The sequence below is a fragment of the Manis pentadactyla genome, chromosome 11, assembly GCF_030020395.1.
Source record: "Manis pentadactyla isolate mManPen7 chromosome 11, mManPen7.hap1, whole genome shotgun sequence".
Lineage (NCBI taxonomy): Eukaryota > Metazoa > Chordata > Mammalia > Pholidota > Manidae > Manis > Manis pentadactyla.
The window spans coordinates 38,955,822-38,978,716 of record NC_080029.1 but is presented as its reverse complement, the minus strand read 5'-3'; the positions used below and the strand labels follow the sequence as shown (position 1 = coordinate 38,978,716).

At 40.4% G+C, this 22,895-nt stretch overlaps 1 protein-coding gene across 1 annotated transcript in view; it reads left to right on the top strand.

Annotated features, from left to right (window-relative positions):
* Positions 1 to 22,895, top strand: part of SYT16 (synaptotagmin 16) — a 154,362-nt gene that overhangs the window by 4,050 nt on the left and 127,417 nt on the right. The window contains 1 exon segment of the mRNA XM_057488395.1: positions 22,711 to 22,890. The gene's annotated coding sequence lies outside the window, so the exon portion shown is untranslated.

Below are 22,895 nucleotides of genomic sequence, written 5' to 3'. Positions count from 1 at the left end.
TTGGGATAGGGGCACACAGACCGACCCTCTTGTCTCTTTGAACTCCCTGACCCCATCTCTACCACAGACCTTATTTATTCACGAAGCTGAGCTGCTCAGGACTCATGTATGTGCATGACGCACACTGTGTAGTACAGAAGGCTCCTCCTGTGATGGGGCGTGTGTCCCATGAGGTCTGCTGCATGGCCAGCCTGACATCTCTGCTCATTCATCATGAACAGCAAAATCCAACTGCCAGACTCCCAAGTCTAGGGCAGTTTTGACCCGTTTGGTAGTTAGCCTTGGCTGTGCCTGCTATTGGAAACACTGATCTGGCTTGCACAGAAGCATTAATAAAATGTCAGCTCTTTTAGTTACATTCTCTATTTTGGTGGTGGAATAGTTTTTACCCTTGGAGTTTGGGAAAGCTAGGCTAGTTGCCATGGCAACACAAAAGCTTTCAGGCACTTGTTTGTTATATTCCTTTGTCAGTTTATGGAGTGGTCTGTGGAGCCTCTTGAAAGAAGATGTGCTGCCCAGGTTTGACAGTTAAATCACCATGCTGCCTGTCAGAGACGAGGTGAAGGGACACCCCGCGGAGCTCCTTTCTCATTGCCTGCTGTCACAAAGATTCGGGCTCTGTAAAGAAGGCGCCTGAATCTGGAGCAAGAGCTATTACCTCGTGGCTCTAAAATTACAAAAGAAAATTATTGAAAATTGGAACCACCAAACCTGTCTTTTATAGCTGGTTTTCCCACTCCTCCACCCCTCCTCTTAGGCATGGGAACATAGAGTGTGGTATTTTTCTCTTGAAAGTCTAAAGGCACAAGAGCCATTTTTGTCAATCTGTGGAGTCTGAAACAAAAGAGGTGCTGGGAAAACAAAACAAAGGTGGCCTTTTCAGGGACAACTTAGCTTTCTTGCAGGGCTCTGAGGAGAGTGTGCCCTCACGCTGGGGGCCTTCCCCCGCTGACGCTGCTGGTGTGTGCAGAGACCACAGTGGCTCAGACTGGGGGCCTTGTGCTCCTCTAATACAGGTATGCATATATGTTCATATATGTGTGTGCATATATATAATGAACATATATAAGCACACATTCATGTATGTGCACTGCTATCATTTTTGTAGAAATGAGATTTTGCTGCATATACATTTCCTACATAAATTTGTCATTCAACCATGTATCATGAAATATTTCCATGCCTATAACTTCAGTGATTATATAACCTTTTTTAAAAATCATTTAGATACGTTATGGCTTTATTCAGCCCTTCCTTCTATGTTTGACATGTAGGTGATTTCCGATTTCTTATTCTTTAGCAGTTCTGGGCTTACATTCTCATATACCTATAGGTAAATGGCTTAAAAAAGTACCCAGTAAATCTGCAAGTACCCATTAAATGTTAGTCATCTCAATTTTCATTTTTGTTTTTTAACTGGTGAGTCAGCCTGAGAAAAACTCTTTAATGATTGAAAACATAGAGGGTTTTATGAATGTTTAAATCTGAAAGCTGCCATGTTAGCCCCAGGATTGAGGCATGATTATGCAAAGAAAGCTCCAGGAAGACCTGAAATGTGGGGTTACACTGGTGGGTAGAATGTGCTGTCAGGTGCATTAAGTTGGATCACACTCAGTGCTAAGGAAATGACCAAATTCTTTTGCTTCATTGAAACTTCTTTGTGATGACCTTTCAGCATGTGTTGCAGCATAGGGGACACAGACTGGGCTGGGATTGAGGCAAACTTGTTTTTCCCATTTGGCCTAAGTAGCTTGTGAAATCTTGTGCAAGTCTTCGGTTTCCTTACCTGTAAAGTGATAGTGTTCTTCTAGTTGACCTGTGAGGTTCCTTTTCAGATCTAAAACTCAGTGGTTTGAAGATGACTCTGCTCTGTTTAATTCATTTGGAGGAACCTGTAGAGAGAACAGCACAGAGTTTTAATATACCTCCCAGAGTAACTCTGTGGCCTGGGAAAATTACTGCAATTTTATTGTAAAGAAATCAGTACTGTCTGATGAAAGAATATTTTTGCTTACCCACTGCCCAGTCCCTCTTTCCTCCTATCTTTGCCTGGAAGCGTCACCACTTCCCATTGCCAGGCAGTCTGATGGTCCTACCTGTCAGGTGGCCCTGCCAAGCTAAGAGGGCTACATGTCCCTTCCCCAGAGACTTGGGGCCCTATAATCATTGAAGCTGATTGGTATTGATAGTGCCTCCCATTCATTCCTCCTACCCAGATGCCCAAACTGCCCTCATTCTGGTTGTTTTCTGGCCTTACTTGTTCCTTTCCTATCTAATCTGTGGACTTTGCCTATGTTTTTCACCATATTCTGGTTTGACTGTTTAGCTGGAGTTGGAGTCTATTGCCTGCTATAGAAAACCCTTTACCTTCATTGCTGGAGCTGACCTAGGCCTGGTTCTGCAGCTGATTAGGGCTTTGGGACCATAAAGCAGGTCATTCCATCTCTCTAACATGTATGTCATGATCTATCTCAGCAAAGGTAATAAAACCAATTTAGTCAGGTTGTTGGGAGGGATGGAACTGGCCCCATGACACTGTATGCACAGGGTTGGCACACATTGAGAGCATTATGAATATGAGTTTCTCTTCAGTATGGCATTTCACTGGGAAAGTCGTCGGCCTGTGAATTTAGGGCCTTCATCTGAATGCATCACATGTAGGCCCTAAATCAAGACTTAGAAGGATGTCTCTGATAACAACTGTACTTAATTTGTTCTTCATTTTTCCTTGCATTGTGGCAGGCACATAATTGGTGCTTTTCTAAATTCAGCCTCTTTTGAATGACTTTTGAAAACCATTAGACAAAGGCATAGGAAAAATCATGTTATATAGGTTCATAGTATTACACTTTTCATAATCATCAGTGTTTTCATCAACTGAGCAAAGGGCACACATATTCAGGCCCCTTGGCCAGGGCTTGGAAATATTCTGGCCTGGAAAGCCTTTATTTAACATATATAGCTTTAATGGTACTTGAGTTGCACAGGAACGTTTTAATTATCAGAATCTTCTTTAGAAAAAGCCCTCTGAGATTTGAGATAAGTTTATATATTATTATATGAATCACAATTTGCTTTAAGAGCTTATCTAAATCCCATCTGTTTGATTGGAAAAGGGGACTCGGAACGAATCCATCTAATTTTCAGTTTTCTTCCTTAGAGAGAATCGTGATTGGAAGTCAGAATGGGGTTACATGCTGTCTTTTTTGACGGTTTCTAGGGGAAGTTTTAGGGTTTCCATAGCAATGCATACGGATCATCATTTTCTGCCATGATTTCCCAGCAAAGAGAAGAGCCTTGGCAGCCATGGCTCAGTGCAAGTGGAGAAGCCGGGAGCGGATCAGTGTCAGTTCGCTCTGGCCATTGGAGATGAGCAGAGCTTTGCACTGTCGGCTGAAGGTGATGGCCTCCCAGCTCCTCAAGGCAGGTGACGTGTTTACCGAACATCCAGTGGCAGCGTCAGAAACACGAGGCACTGTGATGAGGCGGGAGGCAGGTAGGCAGCCTGCCATATTGCCCCTGAGATTCATTAGAAAGTTTACGTTTGAGGAAACACTGATGAGGCTGTACCCCCTCCATCTTCCTCTCATTTTTTCTCTTTTTTCCACACTTTTCCCTTGGCCATCCCTTCTGCCTCCTGCCCCTTCTGTTCCCCTTCTCAGTACTGTGTCAACTCGCACAGCTGCGACCCCAGCTGTCCAGAAGGCAGAGGAGGATGTTAGGGTGCTGGTCAAGCCCCCCAGAGAGTGGGGTTATGTGTCCAGGCACTGTCCCTGTCATCATCTCTGGCATTTTTTCATCAGTCTCAGGCTGCTGGGCCTGGCATGTTCCCTTCCTGTAACAATGCAGCTTGTTTTCAGGTTTTCTAAAAATAACACCTTTTTACCTCATGTCACAAGGTGTACCTGCACATCCTTGTTTTGTTAAATCTGAACAAATTGTTCCCACTGGTGAAAGCCTCCTCATCCACTGTCCAGCCTAAATGTGGACTCGTCTTGCAGACAACAAAGCAGCAGAAATGATTGTTCCGGGAGCAATGTTATCACCCACCTAGGTGGTGGTCAGGCGGGGACTTTCCAGGGGACAGTGATGTCTCTGTGATTCCATTTTCAAGAGCTTCAAAGTTTACATTTGCTTTAAATTAATATTGCTTTGAAATCGTATCTTATGATTTTCAAAGTTGGTTATCAATCCTAATTGCCAGAGCAAGCACAGTGTTAATAGCAATATACCTAGCAGGTTGTAATTTTTCTCTCTGCTTATTTAACAGAGTTGGGTGATTTAGTAAGCTCTAGAAAAGCCAAGGTGATCCTTTACTTCAGGAGGAGACTAGCTTCCCTACCTTGCCAATCTTGAAGGCACTGCCTTTGAAAGTAAGAGATGTAAGAGCTGTAAGACTTACTCAGCTTTTAGAATTTATTTAGCAGTTGTCAGTTCCTACCTGTGCTCTATATCACCTCCTTTTTTTGGTTAAAATCACTGAAGCGTTTTGCTGACCTTGGGACCTGTGAAGGTAATTGCCTCGGCATACGGCTATTTTAGATGAGCAGGAAGCCCTCCCTCTCCTTTCCATGCAGACCTGTGGAGTATCGGGATGGTTTCCAATAAGAGTAGATTGCTATTGTTGTTTTGATGGCAGAAAGGGAAGTTCGTAGTAGGTACTGGACTTCCCAGATATGATGTGACTTTTGGGTGTGTTGGTCAGAGATCTGGAGGGAAGAGGAAGAATGGAAACTTCTCGCTGTCATGGCCGTGGGAAACCCCAAAGAGTCACTTGTTATTGGCAGGCTTAGACTCTGTCCACTCACATGAATCCTTCCACCATATGTTGAAGGAATACCCACTTGCACAGGTAGTCAGAGGTAAGAATGACACACAGCACCCTGCCTTCAAGGAGCTTGTGGTCCAGTGAGGAATACCCACTGTAACATGAGGCTGATTCCTCTTCTAATTCTCCCTTCTGCCTTCACATACATACAAAATATTTCAGGAAGGAGACTTGTAGGGAAGAGATCACACTCATCTAGACCATAAGTTTAGTTTAAATTTTCAATTATCTAGGGATAAAGAGACTTGGATGAAATGAGATGCCTAAACAGGGTCGGCACTGCTTCAGGCTCTCTTTTCACATGTTTTCCTCCTTCCCCCCTTCCCTGGTGTTCAGTGACTGGTCTTTACCGGAACACCATGACAGATGCTGTGTGAGATACAAGCGCAGGGTACAAGGGATATTAAACATTTACTTTCAAGGTCTTCACACTGCAGAAAAGCTTTGGCTGTAAAAAGTTGCCTAGCTTGCCAGCTATTAATGTTTACCAGATAAGTGGTGTGGAAATGCGATACAGTTCACCTTCAGAACTGGCTGGGAAGGAGTCATGTAAGAGGGGACTTGCAATAGCATTTGATTAGGAAGACATTCTGCAGAGAGGGTTGGATCACAGGACTAGATGTCTAGAAGTGGACAAGTACCACTGTGTCTAGGGGCAATGAGTTTAAGAATGCTAATTTTGTGGAAATAGAAGTTTCCCTTGGAGACACAGGGGGCTAAACTTGGCAAGGTTGTTTGGGGTTGGACCCCATATAGCCTTAAAAGACAAGCAAAGGAATTTGGGCTTTATCTTATGGCTAATGAGAAACCATTAACACTAGTTGGGGGAGGGTGGCATGATAAAGACAGTACTTGGTGAAGATGATTCTGGTGTAGCTCTAAGAAGGATAAATGTCAGGGACTGGGAGAGCCTGGAAACAGAGTATCTAAAGGAACTCTTGCAATTGATAAGGGATTTATAAAAAACATACACTAAGGGGTTGTGGTGCTTGGGAACTTGGCGGCAGAAGCCTGTAGGGACTTAATCATTTTCTCATTTGTCCCTACTGGACGTATAATTCCCTCTCAGCACTTACTGTCAGTCTGTTTGGGGTCAGGAGAGCTGTATGTTTATTCAGTGAGACAGAATAGTTATTCTGAGACAGAAAATCCCAGGGCAAAATACCTTTGAAACTGAATTCAGTCAAAAGGAGAAATAAAGTTAAGAAACCCGTTTATTTATCATGAGCAGTTATCCCGTCTCTCTCTTGACCAGGCTGCAGCAGAAGAGAGCTCCACCCAACCTCTCCAGTCCAGATAAACCCTTGCATGCCCTTTTGATTACCTATTGATATGTAGATGGCTAATTTTATCCACCCCTTGGAAACACCCATTGATATGCAGATGCACTAACGCTAGGAGAGAGATTCTGGAAATACTGCAATTTTACCCACCAACAGCTAATAATTCTCTTATATACAGGTGTACTTTAAGGGAGGTCACCTCTAGTCGTGTGCTAGGGCAGCCATAACAAATACCGTAGACTGGGTGGCTTGAATAACAGAAATGTGTTCTCAGAGTTCTGGGGACTGAAGTCCCAGAGCGTGGTGTCAGCAGGGTTGACTTCATTCTGCGGCCTCTCTTGGCCCCTAGATGGCTGTGTGCTCCCCTACCTTCACATGGCCTTCCCTTTCATGGGCACACCTTGTGTTCAAATTTTCTCCTCTTGTAAGGACACCAGGCACAGGGGATTAGGGCCCACCCAACAGACATCCTTTAAACTTAATTACCTTTTTAATGCACCTATCTATGAATGTGGTCATATTCTGAGGTACTTGGGGTTAGGACTTCAACATATGCATTTTGGGTGGGGGGCCCAATTCAGTCCATAACAGCACCCAAGGTGGAAGAGGATGAGAAACAGCAGGAAGACGGAGGCCACACACCTCCCTTGACCCCTTCCCCTGGCCCGTGCTCTCTATTCTTTGCGGTGAAATGGCCATCCCCAAACTGAAAGTCCCTGAGCCAGCTTTCTGTCATTTTTCTCTGGAAGAATTTAGGCTGATATCATTTGGGGGATTTTCAAACTCCCAATTTTAGGATTAACAGTCTTTCTCCTTTTTTTTCCTTTTAACTTCTCTGGCAATGCTAGCTTCTTACTATATTTATTGCAGTCATCTGTTTATGTGCATGATAATTTTTATAATGATGGAAGGGAGTCTCTGAAGATAAATGGAATATATAGAATAAAAAGATGCATCAAGTTACACCTGCATAATCTTCGTTATTGCCCTTATTTCCAGAGTTCTTTATTTCCTCGGCTGCCTGAGGCTGAGGCCTTGGGCCCTCACGGCCTCACTTCTGAACTCTTGTTCCACTCTGGACTGCAGGGAGAGCCTGCTTTCCTCACAGTCACCTGCACCCTGCTGACAGCGTTTACTGAATTCTAGCCTCAAAACACCCACGGTGAGGCAGTCTGGAAGAATGGTCCAACCTGGAGACTCAAGCCGGACTGCCCGGGCCAAATCCTGCCTCCAGCGCTTCTCTGCAACCTTAGATAGGTTACTTTCTAAGCCCCACTTCTTCTCTCATCTGTTAAATGATGATAACAATAGTTCCAACCTCAGAGGACTGTTGTGAGGTGTAAGTGAGTGTAAAGTGCCTGGTACGCTAAGGCCATGTACATGTAGAATATAATGGTTGCTATTAGACTGGCCTTTGTTCAGAGTAGCTCCCCCGGAGATCAGGTCTTGCTTGGCTGCTTTGCCATGTTCCCCCCAACCAGGTTTCTCTTTTGTAATCCATGTAGGGGTGGGCAGGCTTCCCCGGAATCCTCCTCAGCCCAGCTGCCCATTTATCAGACTGACAGCTAGAAGGGTTGACAAGATCTACAGGCGGTGCCTGCCTGGGGGGCCGTCGTCCCAGAACAGTCTCAGACAGGCTGGCCTGAGCCTTTGCCTTCCCCCGAGGCTGGTGCCTGGAGGACAGTTCCCTCCACAGCCACCTGGGCCCTTGAAGCCCGCATAGAAAGGAGGGCTTTCCAGGTCTGGCAGAGACTTTTGCCCTTGTGCCTTGCTGAAGTACAGCCTTCTTGGAGCCAGGAGCGTGTTAGGACCCAAGGGAAAGTTTAGGATGATCTCTCACAGTGGCGGTTGGCAAGAAGGACCTCTTCTTGTTGTCTTAGTTGGAATCTACAGGACAAATACATTCCTATTGCTGTCAGAGGTAAGGTTCTCTGCCTCTCTGAGGTAAATCAGGCTTCTGCATGATCACGGTCATGTCACACAAACTCCAGCTCCTCTCCCTGCGCCTGTAGCCTGCCTTAGTGACCCCCAGGGAAACACTCCATCATCCCAGAATCCCTAAAAGCTCTGAGATTCACTGCTCCACCATTAAGGCACCAACTCACATATAAATCAGGAGTAATTCCAGTCTATAACCAGTGTCTTCACTCCAGGTCATTCTTTACTTTGGGGAGGAGGTGACAGTTTTGGGTATTTAAAAAAAACTTGGCATTTGTAACCCTCCAGTTCTTCCCTGCAATCTGGGGTTCTTTCTGCAACCCTTTGACTTTGTGAAAGTTCTTGATCCTTCTCCCTTCCTCCAGCATGCTCCTGTTTTCTGTGAGATGGAGCTTCCTGCTCAGCATCTCTCTCAGCCTGTGGCTTCCCCCTTACTAGTCAAACAAAATCTCCCTTTTTCCTTCATATTCCAGGGCTCACTTTGGCATCCCCTCTCTAGTCTCCATCCCTCAGCTAAGTAGACAGACCCATTCCCGAGGCTGCAGATGTTCCCCTTTCTTCACAGTGAGTGCGGATGCATCTGCCTCAGTGAAATGTGGGGACAGGCTCTTAATTGCTAGTTTGTGGACAATTGGAATGACTTGTCTTAAAGATGGTATCAGAAATCAAGTCAACAAGCATTTCAGAAAGTATCTGCAACCAGATAAGAAAATCATCCAAGGGCAGAAGAAGTCCCTCGCCTTTGCCAGGAAAGGCTTCTTTGGCCACATACACAAAAATACTACTCATCAATCAACCTAATTTGTTTACCAATATTAAAGGTGTTCAAAAAATTGGCAGAACATACTACCTACCTGCAATTTGACAAGATATATTCTATAAATTATGTTTCAGATATTGGTCTTATTTTAATTTTAGAACTATGAATAAGATAAGGAATTGCTTACAGATGCAGATAACGGGATCTTTTAAAATCAAGTTTTTGGAGTGCTTCTTGCTGAGTCATTCAACCTTTTAAATATTTCTTATTTTACAGCAGGTGGCCCTTTTAGCCCCTTCTTTAAGCCTTGTATTGTGCTGGACAAATTTTCTATGTATGAAGACTTCCTTTACAATCTTTATTAAATTTCTTGGAGTTACGAATCAAGTCCTGTCATGCGTGGGCGCTCAGTAAACAGTTGAATTATTGAAGGAATAATCTCAGCGTGGTTTTCCATGGGGGAGGACAGGCTCTGTTTTATCTTTGCTCTCTTTAGTGGAAATATGAATGGGGTTATCAAAATGGGACTCCACTAGGTTTAAAAAATGAAAGTTTAGCTGGAAGAGATGTTAGAGAAGCTGAGAGATAAATTTCTCCTGTTTTTCTACTCACAGTAGGATTCTGAAACAGAATCTCTGCAGGAGTTCAGATGGTTGTGATCTTATCAAAGATATGGACAGAATAGTTTTGGTTCTGAAATGATATTTTAGGGAGTGCTTTCCTAACCTTGGGATGGGAGATGAGAAGAGAAAAATAGGAGAGAATGTCTTGAGGTATTTTAATTCAGTTTGAAAAGTTTTGGTTTCATTGCTTATGTTCTAGGTGATTGTGGTCCTCAAGGTTTTTTTCTTAGATACTTGTATCTAGTTGTAGTTTCTCATCTTTAGGTCTCTGTCACATACAAACAGGTGGTTCAAAAACAGAACATTCTTAGGTAATGTTTCCTGTTGATGGGTCCTACATATATTATGTATCATGAACATATTATTGTTCAGACATCCTATTGAGCTGATGGAAATGGCAATTTTGTCTTGAAATAATTAGAGAGATGGGCATTGAAGGACATTTTCCTGAGGCTTTATTTCTGATCTCTTTTCAAAGCCAAAGGTTGTTTAGGGCTAGCTCATACTATGTGGGGCAGAGGGGGGCAACTAGTAAAATTGTGGAGTTACAACCATATGTTTTAAGGGATAGTTGAAGAAACTTCAGTTCTTTAGGTTAGAGAAAATAATTGGAAAGCATAAGTGCTATCTTCAGCTATTGGCAGGGTTGATACTGGCTTTTTCTGTGAAGAAGACTGCTACCCAGGTGACATGGACAAGGAAAGAATGGATTATTGGCAAAGGAGGGAGCTTCCCAGACACCGGAAGTGTTCAAGTAGATGGTTGTCAGTCAGGGTTGGTCTATCTTGGATCCCTTCATTTACTGAGATGTTGGAGGTCCTTTGTGGAGAGAAGGGCCCTGTTGAGCAGATGCTCTGATTCTATGAGAGGATGTCAGGGAGAAGCAGCAGTGCGATGAAATCAGCATTGTCAGAGCGCACGCAGAAACCAGAGCTCTGGTCTCAGCTCTGCCACCATATTATTGGATTATTGGGTATTTGAGGAAGATCTCTTGGTCCTTTTAGTCTTCAGCCTTTATTTTTGTAAAATGAAAGGTTGAACCAATGTCCTCCAGGGTTCCTCCTAAATGAACAGTTTTAAGATAGTTTTTTTAGCCTGCACATTTGAGAGTTGACTGTAAACCCTGAAACACTGAAGGGTCTAAACTATAATGCAAAAGCAGTAGAACAACATGTTTATTGAAGCCACCAGAGACATACCATATGCAAGACTCAATCTTACAGGGACTTATTCTATAGTCTAATTTGGTGATAGTTTATATGCAATAACCCCATCAGGAAAACTTTAAAATAAAATAAAATCTTAGAGGTTATCACTTAATTTAATTAAACTAGCATGCATTATGAGCAAAGCATCAAGAATATAAAGATGAATAAGAAGACACTTTACTGTTTTCAGTAAAATTACAGTCTAGTGGGGTTCAGCTGGATTAAGCTGAGAGTGATGCAATGTTATGAGTTAAGTGTAAAGATACAAGCTCTGTACATAGGAACTGTCATATGTTCTGCTTGATGGGACAGGGATAGGCTTTGCAGAGGAGCTGGTTTTCCAGAGGGTCCTTATGAGATTAGCTGGACTTTGCCTGTTGGAAAAGATCCTTCCAAGGAGAGGGATTAGTAGGTGGAAATGCAGAGAGGTTTCAAAGTGCATGGCATGTACAGAGAACAATGAGTATCTGGTAAAGCTCAGCCCAGTGTACCTAGGAGGTATGCTTGGTGACTGGACTGGAAAGGTGGTTTGAGACCAAGTTGGAAAGGGTCTCAAATGTTATGGTAACAGTTTGAGCTTTAATCCTTAAGCAGTGGAGGGTCCTAGAAACCTTTATGCGTACCTGTGGGTCTGAGGTTAATATGACTACCAGTTAGGGGGTGGCAGAATGAATTGGCATTGTGGGGGGCCTGGCAGTATCCAGCAGAGACTACATGTGGTTATCAGTGTTCCACCATGCTCATGAGATGGCCTCTCTCTGATCCTCATTATCCTGTAAGTGTATTAAAATAGTTTAGCCAAGATAAGTCCTCTCCACTAGAGATCCAAATTACATTTTTTAGAAATTAAACAGTTGAAAATTTGAGCTAGACTTAAAAAAGAATTCTTTTAAAAATAAGCAAAATGGGAAGGAGTTGAAAGACAGCATCCATTTGGAGGCTCTTGAAGCAGGCCAGCCTGGGAAGGGTCTAACCGGAGTACTGTCCTAAGAATGGATGGTGGACATTTGGGGGGCTTCAGAGGACATTTGAGGAGGATAATGAGTTAAGTTGTTAGCTTGATAATTTTGGGATTGCCCGCAGGACATCCTGGTAGAGATATATGTGCTCAGAGTAGAGTTTTGACTTACGGATATATACTTGGCAGCCCTCAATGGTGGCTGAAGCCATGAGATATATAAAATATCTCATTAAAATGCTTATTAATGTGGGAATAGGACCCACACACAGAATCTTGAAGAATATAAAGACTCTGAGAGGTGAGCAGAGAAGTGGAGCTTTGAAAAAAGAGGTTGAAGGGATAGCAAGAGAATCCTAAATCAGCAGATTTGGGTGATGACTTAGGCACATAGGAAGAAATATTGAAGAATAAGGACGTGTGATGTCGGTTCTCACTCTGTCCAGAGGTTTGGGTGTTCTAATTTTAAGTGGGTATTCTGGGATCTGAGTGAGGGAATCCTTGGGAATAGATAGCTGAGTTATCTACCCTGTTAGGTGGGTGGAAATAGGCCTCAAGAAGATTCAACTTTTTGTGCATTTATTCATTGCTCACCACATAACCTTTTGACCCACAATTTTATCCTAAGTGGAACTATCCCCAGATACAAGGTTGACTATAGTTCTATAGATACAGTTTGGTTCTAGTTCCTGGGCTAGCCATTATAATATAAAAGTTGGTATCCTGATTTATCTCATGTATTATTACTGGAAGAGCACACAGATGTTGTGCAGTCAAGACACAACCCTGCCGTCAGGACCTCCTCACATCTCCCTCAGTTATAGAGGTGGGTCACAAGGTGCTAGACCCAAACCTCTCAACTCAGGGCCAAATGATCTTTTAGCATGTACTCTCTCCAACTTTCAGCCTTTGGTTGGTTTAATTAGATTGAGTTAGATTGAAATGTAATTAGGTCCTACAGAGTCTGAGCATCTCTAGATAAACTTTAACTACCATCCTGTTAAACTTCAAAACCCTGGATTAGCATGTGAGCTCTGGTGGCCTCACGACCAGAAGTGAGGCTCAGCACGAAGCCATCATCCTACCTCTTTCTTGTTTCACAGCATTAGAATAATCTGGGTTAACCCACGAAAGAAAGGTAGTTCCCTGTGACTCTGATCTGATGAGAGTGTCTGTAAACCCTGAGAGGATGTGCCTGGAGGAGACAGAGGTATCTCAAGAGGCACAATTTTCTGGTAACAGTGATTGGTACGTAGCATGATATGAAATCAGAGCTTTGTTTTACAAGACTTTGCAACATGGTGCCTGCAAAGCACTGGAATAGAAGCACCGCTTTCTATGCCTCAAAGCCCCACTTTTGTAGTCCTTGTTTGCTTTGCTAATTAAGAGACTTCCACAGCTCCCTCTTGACCTAAATGTATAAATTGTTGCATGTTGTTTTGGCTCTCGTAATAATAGCTTTTGTTTGGCATGTTCTGAATTTATAAGGTCAAATGTAATTAGCTCCAGATATCCAAGTCTTCACTGGGAATAGTCTCCAAGAGCAGTACATCTCCAAATCTATTTAAAAGTCCCCAACCTCTGAATCTTTGAAAAAAATGTTCAAATCTCTAAATTGGCCTTGATTCTGGAAGGGTAAATGGGGAGAAGTTTGAGGGAGTAATTAGACTAAATCAGGTGCTTGTGCTCAAGGTTAGGAATAAAGGAACAAATTTAGACAGACCTGTCATAGTTGTATTTTAAGATCAATACTCATGCCTGCCTGTGGAGCCAGACCTCTGGCTTTCATGGCTGTGATGGTTTGGCCCCATGTAATCTTCGCTTGATGTGCGATGATGATCACTAAGTGAGACGCCTAGTACAGATGGCCTCCCATGCTTCAGCACACAGCCCCTCTGGCTATGGATGCTCTGCAGCAGAGCATGTGGGCACGTAAGTGGGTGGAAACTTTCTAATATGTCACAATAATAACAACGCTGAGTCCTGTTGCTGTTCAGCTTCCCCTAGAACTTCAGCCCACGCAGCAGCCTACGTGGTTCACAGTCCTATGTGAATGCTAGACAATTAGCAGCTGATAATGAAGAATGCCATGGGAACCAGTGGGAAAATAATAGCTTACTCCAAGGATATAATGAAATGAAATTAGCACAGACAGTAAAACAGACAGTTTATGCTGGTGTGTGTGTGTGTGTGTGTGTTTTGTAATTAAAAAGAGCTGGTAAATACTTGTAGCAGAGAAGTCAGAGAATCGATTAGGATCCCATCTGTTTTGCAAGGGGGTTTTATTCAGAAATTAACTCCAGAGAAGCTTCTTAGTTTCTACTGAGGAACTAGAAGAGCTAAAAGATGCCTATTTTATTTGAATACAATGACAATTTTGTTCAGTCCTTGTTACCTAAATGGTTGTCATGAGGTCAGAGCTTGAGAATGGAATACTAACACTGGATCACCAGTCTGAGTGCTGGGGCTATATGCATTGTGCTCGTAGTGGAAATGTCAGTGGATTTTGAGTGGTACCAACAAATTCTTAGTAACAGTGTAAACTTGAGTCTTTATGGATGGATAACTTTCTGAAAACAAGAAAACATTTGTATTGTTTGAAAAATTAGAGCTCTAAAGGGCCCTTAAATCTTCTTCCTATTTCTAGATTTCCCATATACTGTTTAGTCTTTGAGCACAAAGTTCTACACACTACTTTTTGGGGTCAATAGTTAAAATCTGAAAAATCTTTATAATAATCTTTTTAAAAATATTTATTTTAGATGGCAAAAATATGTTTTGTTTTGTTTATTTGAGGGTATTGGATTGGCAAAAAACAATTCTCTTAAAATTTCAGTCTCAATATGTGGGCAGTCTTCCTGAGTTGAAAAATAAAGAAGCTATAAACAAATCAAAATTATATTTCACTCCAAAAGCATATGTTTCGGAGAGGTGAAGAAAGTTGACTATCTTTCTTCTAAGATATTTTGTCTGTCTGAAGTAGACTCACCTCTCAGTCTCTCTCATTTATAAAAATATTCCCTTTACTTGAAAGGTAAATTGCCACATTGATTTAACAACTGTTCCATGGAAATCATATCAGTGTGCATTCTCTGATGTTTCAAGATGACATGCTTTAATTTGGGATATTTTTCTCATTTTATCATATAATGATAATAAGTTCAGTGATATTCAAGTTTTAATGAATGATATTCGTGCTAACTGATTAACTTTATCTGGCAGAGAACATATAAATTGTACAAGGCATACAGCGCTCAATTAAATTCAGCAACATAAGCATGCCATTAAACGGCCAACAATCCAAAATGTTGGCTGTAGCCTTATAAACCACCAACATCATCTGATTCCTTTTGCTTCTTTTCCCTCCTTGTCCCCATCTGGGAAGATGTAGGAAAATGGAGAGGTTGGGGACAGTGTAGAATAGCTGACTTATTCAGGGAAACTCAGAAAAGTGCAGAAAGTCTCACAGATGTCCTCCGTGGACCTATTGGTGCATTTCAGCCATTTTCATCATTGAATACTGCTCTGACCTAACCACCTGAGTATTACAGGAAAGGACAGTAAGCTTGATGAAATTCTTGGCTTCTAGAAGCATATGTGTGTGGGTGTGTGTGACTGCTAAGGGAGAATTTTAACTATGTAAAGCAGATAGGTTAGGTTTCCTTAATTCTCAGAAGAAGATGGACACATTTCAACACACATATATTACTGTATTAAAGATAGCGCCCCATGTAAACCCCCAAATGCTGTGTGTTCTCAAGTATTTTGAGAAATGGTTGGTTGCTAGTGACTCCATATGTTGCTATGTTTTATTTTGGAACATGTTAAAATCTCACTTAGGTTTCATTAAGCCAATTTTTCCTATTTTTTGAAAGGTCTACTTTTCCCTTCCAAAGAATTTGTTTGAATATGTAGTTAACATATCCCTGCTAGCTATTACTAGGAAGAAAATTTCAGTGGAACTACCCATTTCCTTACTTTAAATATATGTATAATATTTATAATTCATAGTCTTAGAAATTTTTAGGAAAATGGTTGACTATTATGAAGGTTATTGAGGTTATGATGCCCAACTAGCCCTAAATTTAGGACACTGACAAAATAATGTACTGGTGAGTACCAAAGGGTTCATTCTTTCATTTTTTTTAGTCCCAGAATCATGACTGTAGGAAAAAAGGAAAATTGAAGCCTTCAGTTTAACTTCTCCTGTACTAATTTTTTGAAGTGACTTAAAATTTTGTAGTTGGTTGTAAAAACATAAGTAATGAAATAAATGAGTCTAATTGTTTATACAGATATTTTGAATTTGTGTTCTGAAGTAGTTGTGTATGGAGTTGGCTCATTGGTGTTCATTCTGCTCTTAAAAGTTTCTCATTTCTTACTTTGTGTTCTTTTGGGTGGTAGCAAAGAAAGTCTGAACATAAGCTATAGGTCAAGGGCCTCAACCTTACTGTGCTGAAATTGCCTTTGAAAACATTTTGATTTGCAAAAGCTATTAATATGTAATGCTACAGTTTTTACTGTCACCTTCTTGCTCTGGGACCAAAGGAGTCTGGCCTTGCATCAACCTGAGTGGTAGACACCTGTGCTCCACTCCAGTCATCCTTGATCAACCTTGTTCACTGTCCTTCCTGAGAAGCTCCTGGCATCCTCAGGTAGATGAATCCCTGGAGGAGGATGAGGCATGCCCAGGCAATCCTGAATGCTTTTTGAAATTTATTTTTATTGAGATATAATTGACATACAACACTGGGTAAGTTTGATGTATGCAACATATTGTTTTGATACATTTATAAATTATAATGTGATTACTACTGATTGTTAGCTAAATCATCAATCCCATCACATAGCTGTCATTTCTTTATCTGTGGTAGGAACAATTAAGATCTAGTCTCTTGGCAGCTCTGAAGTTTATAATACAGTAGTGTTGTCTATAATCACTATACTGTTCATTAGATAACCCCAGAATTCTAGGTGAACAAGCTTAAGTACAAGTCAGGAACTTCTGGTGTATGACCATGCTTGAGAACACCATAGAAACAATTTCAAAGTCATGCTGTTTTTTAAAGGGATGAATGAAATTGAAATTATATCCCTGAAAACAGGACTTTCAGGTTGATGGATTCAAAGATGGTAGGGGTATACAAATGAGTAGGATTTTAGATCTACCTCATGCTTTCCTCATATTTTTAATGAAATTCCTTACATTCTTCAGAGTGTTACCAAGAAAGTTTATTCTTAAGAAACTATAATTTTACTTTTAAATTATTTATATTGTCATTGCTCAGTTAATTCTGATCCCCCCCACCTCTTAACATTTTATTAAATACATTTTTAGCTTCCTCTCATCTTGTTTCTAGTTCTTGTTGTGAGTCACATGGTTACAATTTGTTAGGCTTGAAAAAAATTGTTTTTTACTTCTTCAGCAACCACAGAATGAAATTTACAAACATCTAGTGACTGTGTGACATGCAGAGGCTTCTCTATTTATGTCATTGTATGCTCTGTCTTCTCCATGAACCATTGTTTGAAAATCAACAGATGGGATATCCAATGGAACATGAGCTATATAACTTTGAGGAAGTTTTCAATATGAACTATGTGACCGAACTTCATAGCCATCTGATTTTCAATTTAGGAATTACTGGAATAATTAGATGAGTTACTCTGCAGATGGCACTTAAGTTTCTTGACATATGTGCCCTTGTCATCTGTAGCAGATGATGCATGTAATGCTTGTTCTTCACTATAGCATTCATATATATGGGATGCAAAATGACTTTAAGTTTCCTTGCCAATGTCTCTAATTTTGTTTAGAACTCAAATGCAGCATCAAATTCTCTTTGGCTTATACTGATGGAACAGTTGGCTTGCTGTGTTCAGTATTACACATTGATGGAAGAACTGTGCTGACTATAATTCTCATAACCTATAATACTTGAACTTCATTATTAATTATTAATATTGAATAACAAAATTGCAGAATGTTTATATATGAAGAAAATAACTTTCAAACCAAATCTAAGAAAACTATTATAATTTTTCTCATATTTCCTTCTAGTCTTTATTAAAATGTCATATTTGGAATTTAAGCTTTTTTAAAGTAATTTCATATTCCATAAAATTCACGCCCTCTTAAAGTGTGCAATTAAGTGTTTTTTTTAGTATATTCACCAAGCTGTACAACCATCATTACTATCCAATTCCAGGATAGTTCCATTACCTCAAATAGAAAACCCATTTGCAGTTACTCTTCATTTTGCCCTCCTCCCAGCCCCTGAGAACAACTTTCTGTCTCTGTGGATTCACTATTCTGGACATTTCCTATAAATGGAATCATCTAGTGTGTGGCCTTTTGCGTCTGACTTCCTTCAATTAGCATAGTGTTTTCAAGGTTCATCCATGTTGTAGCATGTATAAGTACTTCATTTTTTAAATTGCAGAAGAGTATTCCATTGGATATAATACATTTTATTTACCTATTTATCAGTTGATGGGCATTTGAGCTATTTCCACTTTTGGGCTATAATTTGTTGTACTGTTATGAACACTCATCTATGTTTTTATGTGAACATGTATTTTTAAATCTCTTGGATACATACTAGAAGTGAAATTTCTGGGTTATGTTTGGAATTTTAAACCACTTTTAAAGAGGGCAGTTTGTGTGCAACCCTAGTTAAGCTGTTCTTCAGGTCTAGGGTCACTGCCAACTTCTTAGTCATTTCTTTGATACTGTACTCATGTAGGGCTAACCAGAAGTTTAATATAGCATTTGGTTAGCAGCCTCATGCATCCCTTCAGGCTTCCCAGTAAGTACCCATAAACACATAGAAAAGGATAAAATTGGAATTAATAGATTCTGGAAGGAACATGAACTCTGTTGAAATAACCATACTTGCCAAACTAAGCTTTCTGTCTGTTTTGGCTAGGTTTTATTTACTCCTAGTGTTCTCCACCATTCAACTTGAAAGGAGAGAGTAAGACAGTATCTTCCTCCACTGTCTACCACTGACTCAGATATTCAGGGTTTATAGTAGTGAGTATAGTGTTGTGGTTAAGAGCACACTTTCACCCATTTAGTTGAATGAAAACATGCAGGCCATATTTAAGAAAATCTGTCAGAATGCAGAGGGAAAAAAGAAAAAGTTGGTAGCCACAAAAAATAGTAACCCAGTTTAAGATAGAAAAAAGAACAGTTATAACAGAAGAAACTATCAAAGACATATTTGAAGAAAACTCCCCAAGCTTTAAAAAAGGCATTGATATGTTGGAAGTCTAGGTTTCAGGAAAAATCAACAAAATACACCCACAGCATCACACTCATTTATGGATCATTAAAGATTAAAAGGTAACAATAATTAATCTATACCTAATTTTGAGGAGAAAAAATATTGGCAAATACCCAAGAATTTTATAGCTCCATGGTTAAGTCATTGATATGAGAATTATTACTAACAAAAATATTTCCATTTTCAAAAAGCAGAGTTATTTTGAAAACACAAGGGCTTTTTCTCCCCCATTTTTTCTTGTACCTTTGGAGATTATATTGAATAATCTCTTCATATTGTTTTCAATCTGGAATCTGTGAATGTTTTTATGTTAACTGCATTAATATCAGCATATGAAATGGTATTTCAATGATGTAAAATAATTGTTAAGAAACAAATTGTAAGAAAAAATAAATCCAAAATGTTAACAATGATGGGTGGTGAAATTCAACATAATCATTTAAAAAATATTTTCCAGTATTTAAGAAATATTATACTACATGCACAGATTACTTATTTTTTCTTTAATATCACCAAAAATAAGAATTTTTTATCTTATAAAAATATTTTACCAGCCAGAAAAGGTAAAGTCAATACAGACAATTTAGTGTTGGCCAAGTAGTTAAAATGAGTGGAAGAAAGTGCACAAATTTTTAACAGTGGTTGTCTTTATCTTTCTGTATATTTTATAAGTTTTATGTAATAAGCATCATGATGCTTTATAATGGAAAAATATGCTTTATTCAAAAATAAAAATTTAGTTTCATTGAATGGCATTACTAGGTGTAAGTATTTCTGCTTTAGAGTAATAGAACTGTCTTTTTCCTAAGACCAGATCTTAGGTAATGCATATCCTGTTTTGTTAGTGTTACCAACCCACTTGAGGTATACCTTTTCTTTCTAGAAGTTTTCATTGATAGGCACATTTATTAATGTGTTGTAACACAGATGAGTTCAAAATTTATTCAACCATCAAATATTTATTGTCTATCCTATGTTACCCTGTTGAGTGTCTACCCTGTTGAGAGTACAATGAATAACTGAAGCATAGTCCTTGTTCTTATGACGTTTAAAATTTAACATTTGAAAACTGTTGAAAAAGCTGTCAAGGTCTTGGTGGGTGGAAACACATGGTAGAAGCATCCAGCCTGGTCAAGAGGGACACGGAAGGGTTTCAGAGGGAATACAGTGTCAGAGTTAGCCGGAAGAGAGGTGAGCATTTGTCTCATCCAAAGGTCTGGAGGTGAGTTATGTTTGGGGACCCAGAAATTGGTAGATACACTGGCAACAAAGAGTTTGATATTGGGCCTTGATGAGTGATAAAGTCTGGGATCCACAGCTAGGTCATGAAAGGCCTTGAAAAGCAAGTTTAAGAATTAAAATTTTGTCTTACAGGCAATGGAAACCCATCGGAGGGTATATTAGTTTCATAGGGTTACTGTGATAAATTACCACAAGTTGATGGCTGAAAACAATGGAAATTTATTCTCTCACAGTTTTAGACTCCAGAATCCAAAAACAAGGTGCCAGATTCCTCTGGAATCTCTGAGGGAGAATATGTTTCATGACTCTTTCCTAGCTTCTGGTTGCTGGTAACCTTGGTATTCCTCAGCTGGAGCCTTAGCCACTCCAGGCTCTGTCCCGTCCTCTCATGGCCCTCTTCTCTGGGTCTTCTCCTTTTCAGTCTCTTATAGGGACTCTTATCTTTGAATATGGGACTTTACCTGAATCCAGGATGATGTCCTCACAGTATCCTACCCTAATTACGTCTGCAAAGAACTTTGTTTCCAAAGAGGTCACATTTTTAGGTTCAGGATGAAGGTATCTTTTTGGAACCACAATTCAAGCCACTATAGAGGGTTTTAGGAGGGCAGTTGAACAAATCAGACCTTGGCTTCTGTCTAGAGATCACTCTGGCTACTTTCTAGAGATGGAATTTGAGAGGGTAAGGCTGGGCAGATGGAGATCTGTGGGAGTCTGGGTGAAGAATGCTAGTGACTTCGGAGGTAAAAGAGCAGAGATGAGTGTAGGGAACACTCTGAAGATGGTTGCAAAAGAGAAAAGAGAGAGAGCTTTGGTTGAGGAGCACATAGTGGTGAGGAGAGGCTTTTAAAGGATGAGCAGATGTGCATTTTTAATACAGATGAGAAAGCTGGTGGATGCACAAGGTGAAGTAGTTGAAAGTACAGGACTGAGGGGACAAAAAGTAGAGGTAACTGTCTTGACAAAAGGGAAAGAGATGGAGTTTCGAACTCAGACTGGGCAAAGAGCAACACATCCATCCCATATTTGATTGTTCCTAGCAATATGAACAGCTCTGTAAAGATGATGTGATGCTGAGGAAGATGGTTACTACTGTTTGAGAACACACTATGTGCCAGGTACCACACGGATTATGTTATATGTGTTAACCTCATTTAGTCTGTGATGTAGCTGTATTTATTATCTTCTTTTATTGCCTAGGAAACTGAAGCACAGCGAGGTTAAGTAACTCACCCAACGCCACACAGATAATAAGAGGTAGAGTGTGATTTCCTCCCAGGCAGTGCGACTGCTGAACCCATGCCAGTAAGCACTGCCCCTGTGCTGCCTCTGAAGGGCGAGGAAATAATCAGCATGTGCATACTGTTTTTTTAATGGTATATGTTGTCTTTGACAGCAGGCATTATTATCATTTTGCAGACTACAAAGCTATTATCTTGCCTGTTGTGTTTTGTTTTGTTTTTTCTTTTATCGGCTTTCCACTGAATTGATTCAGCGAGATAGTACCATTAATTTTCTTTATCTTTTCATAGGGTTAGGACTGGTTTGAGTCATTCTTTCTCTGTTTATCTGGGTAGTAGGGTGAAGTGAATATTATCCCTTCATATTATTAATCTACATATTAAATCTGCTCCAAGGATTAAAGTTGCTCCTAGGAGATTCATTTTCATAAGCTTTCACATATACCCAGCTACCTTGAATAACTCCTGTTGGCACCTGCTCTGCGATTAATTCCTATATGCAAGTTGGTTTCTGGATTTCTTCACTGAATGTCATCTTGGCTTCATTAAATGTCATATCCTTAGAGGTGTCTTTCCTGAACTAGCTCTGGTCTGTTATGTGTCCCTCATAGCTGAACTCGATGGCTGGGACTCTTTAAGGCATACTGGGTAGTACTTAATGAGAGTCTCTTAAAGCTCAGGAATTTTTGATGAGGAGAGGTGGAAGATGGAATTTCATGTTCCCAAATTCTAAGATATTAGTAGTCAAAATATAATTCTAATTTCTTATATGAATGGCATGGATTCGGAATCTGTCACCATGGATAATCATCATCACCATCCTATTGCAGAGTTGGATTTGCAAAAATGTACCCATGACACGACTTTTCCTCCAATTGCTCATAATGGTAAATGTCTATGTCTGAAAGTTTGTCTCAAGCTATTACTTTTTAAGCTTTAGGCAGCTGTGTTTTCAAAAGACTTGCCTTTATAACACTGGTCAACTATTTCCAGCACAATCCATTTGATGGGTATTTCTTTTAGTAAGTTTGGGTACTTGAAGTTGAAATATTAGGCTGAGAATAGGAGGGAGAGGAGCTGTACTCCAGGTGGAAGAAACCACATGTGTGAAGGTATGGAAGTCTGCCCCCCGGGGGAACCATCTGAGCAGGATGTACTGGGCAACCGGCCTCTTCCTTTCCCCTGGACGTGGCACTGGGGATGCCAGCAGGAGCAGGACTTGTAGAGTATTTGCACTCTAATAAACATAAAGACTCCTAATAATTCTGATCAGTTGTTAGAACTAAAATTGTTTCACTTTAATAGTGATTATATTTTTTTCCTTTGTGTTTTTTTGCCAGTCCCTCCAGAAGCCATTGGCTTCTTGTCTGCAGTTGGGGTATTTATTGATTTTTTGGTTGTCCTCTTCCTCTTCATCAACAAGAAACTCTATTTTGAAACAATAGGAAGCCTTCCATGCCTGGAGCAACGAGGGAAAAGAAAGCACTCTGAAGAGAAGAATGGGATCCTAGAAGGACAGGGTAAG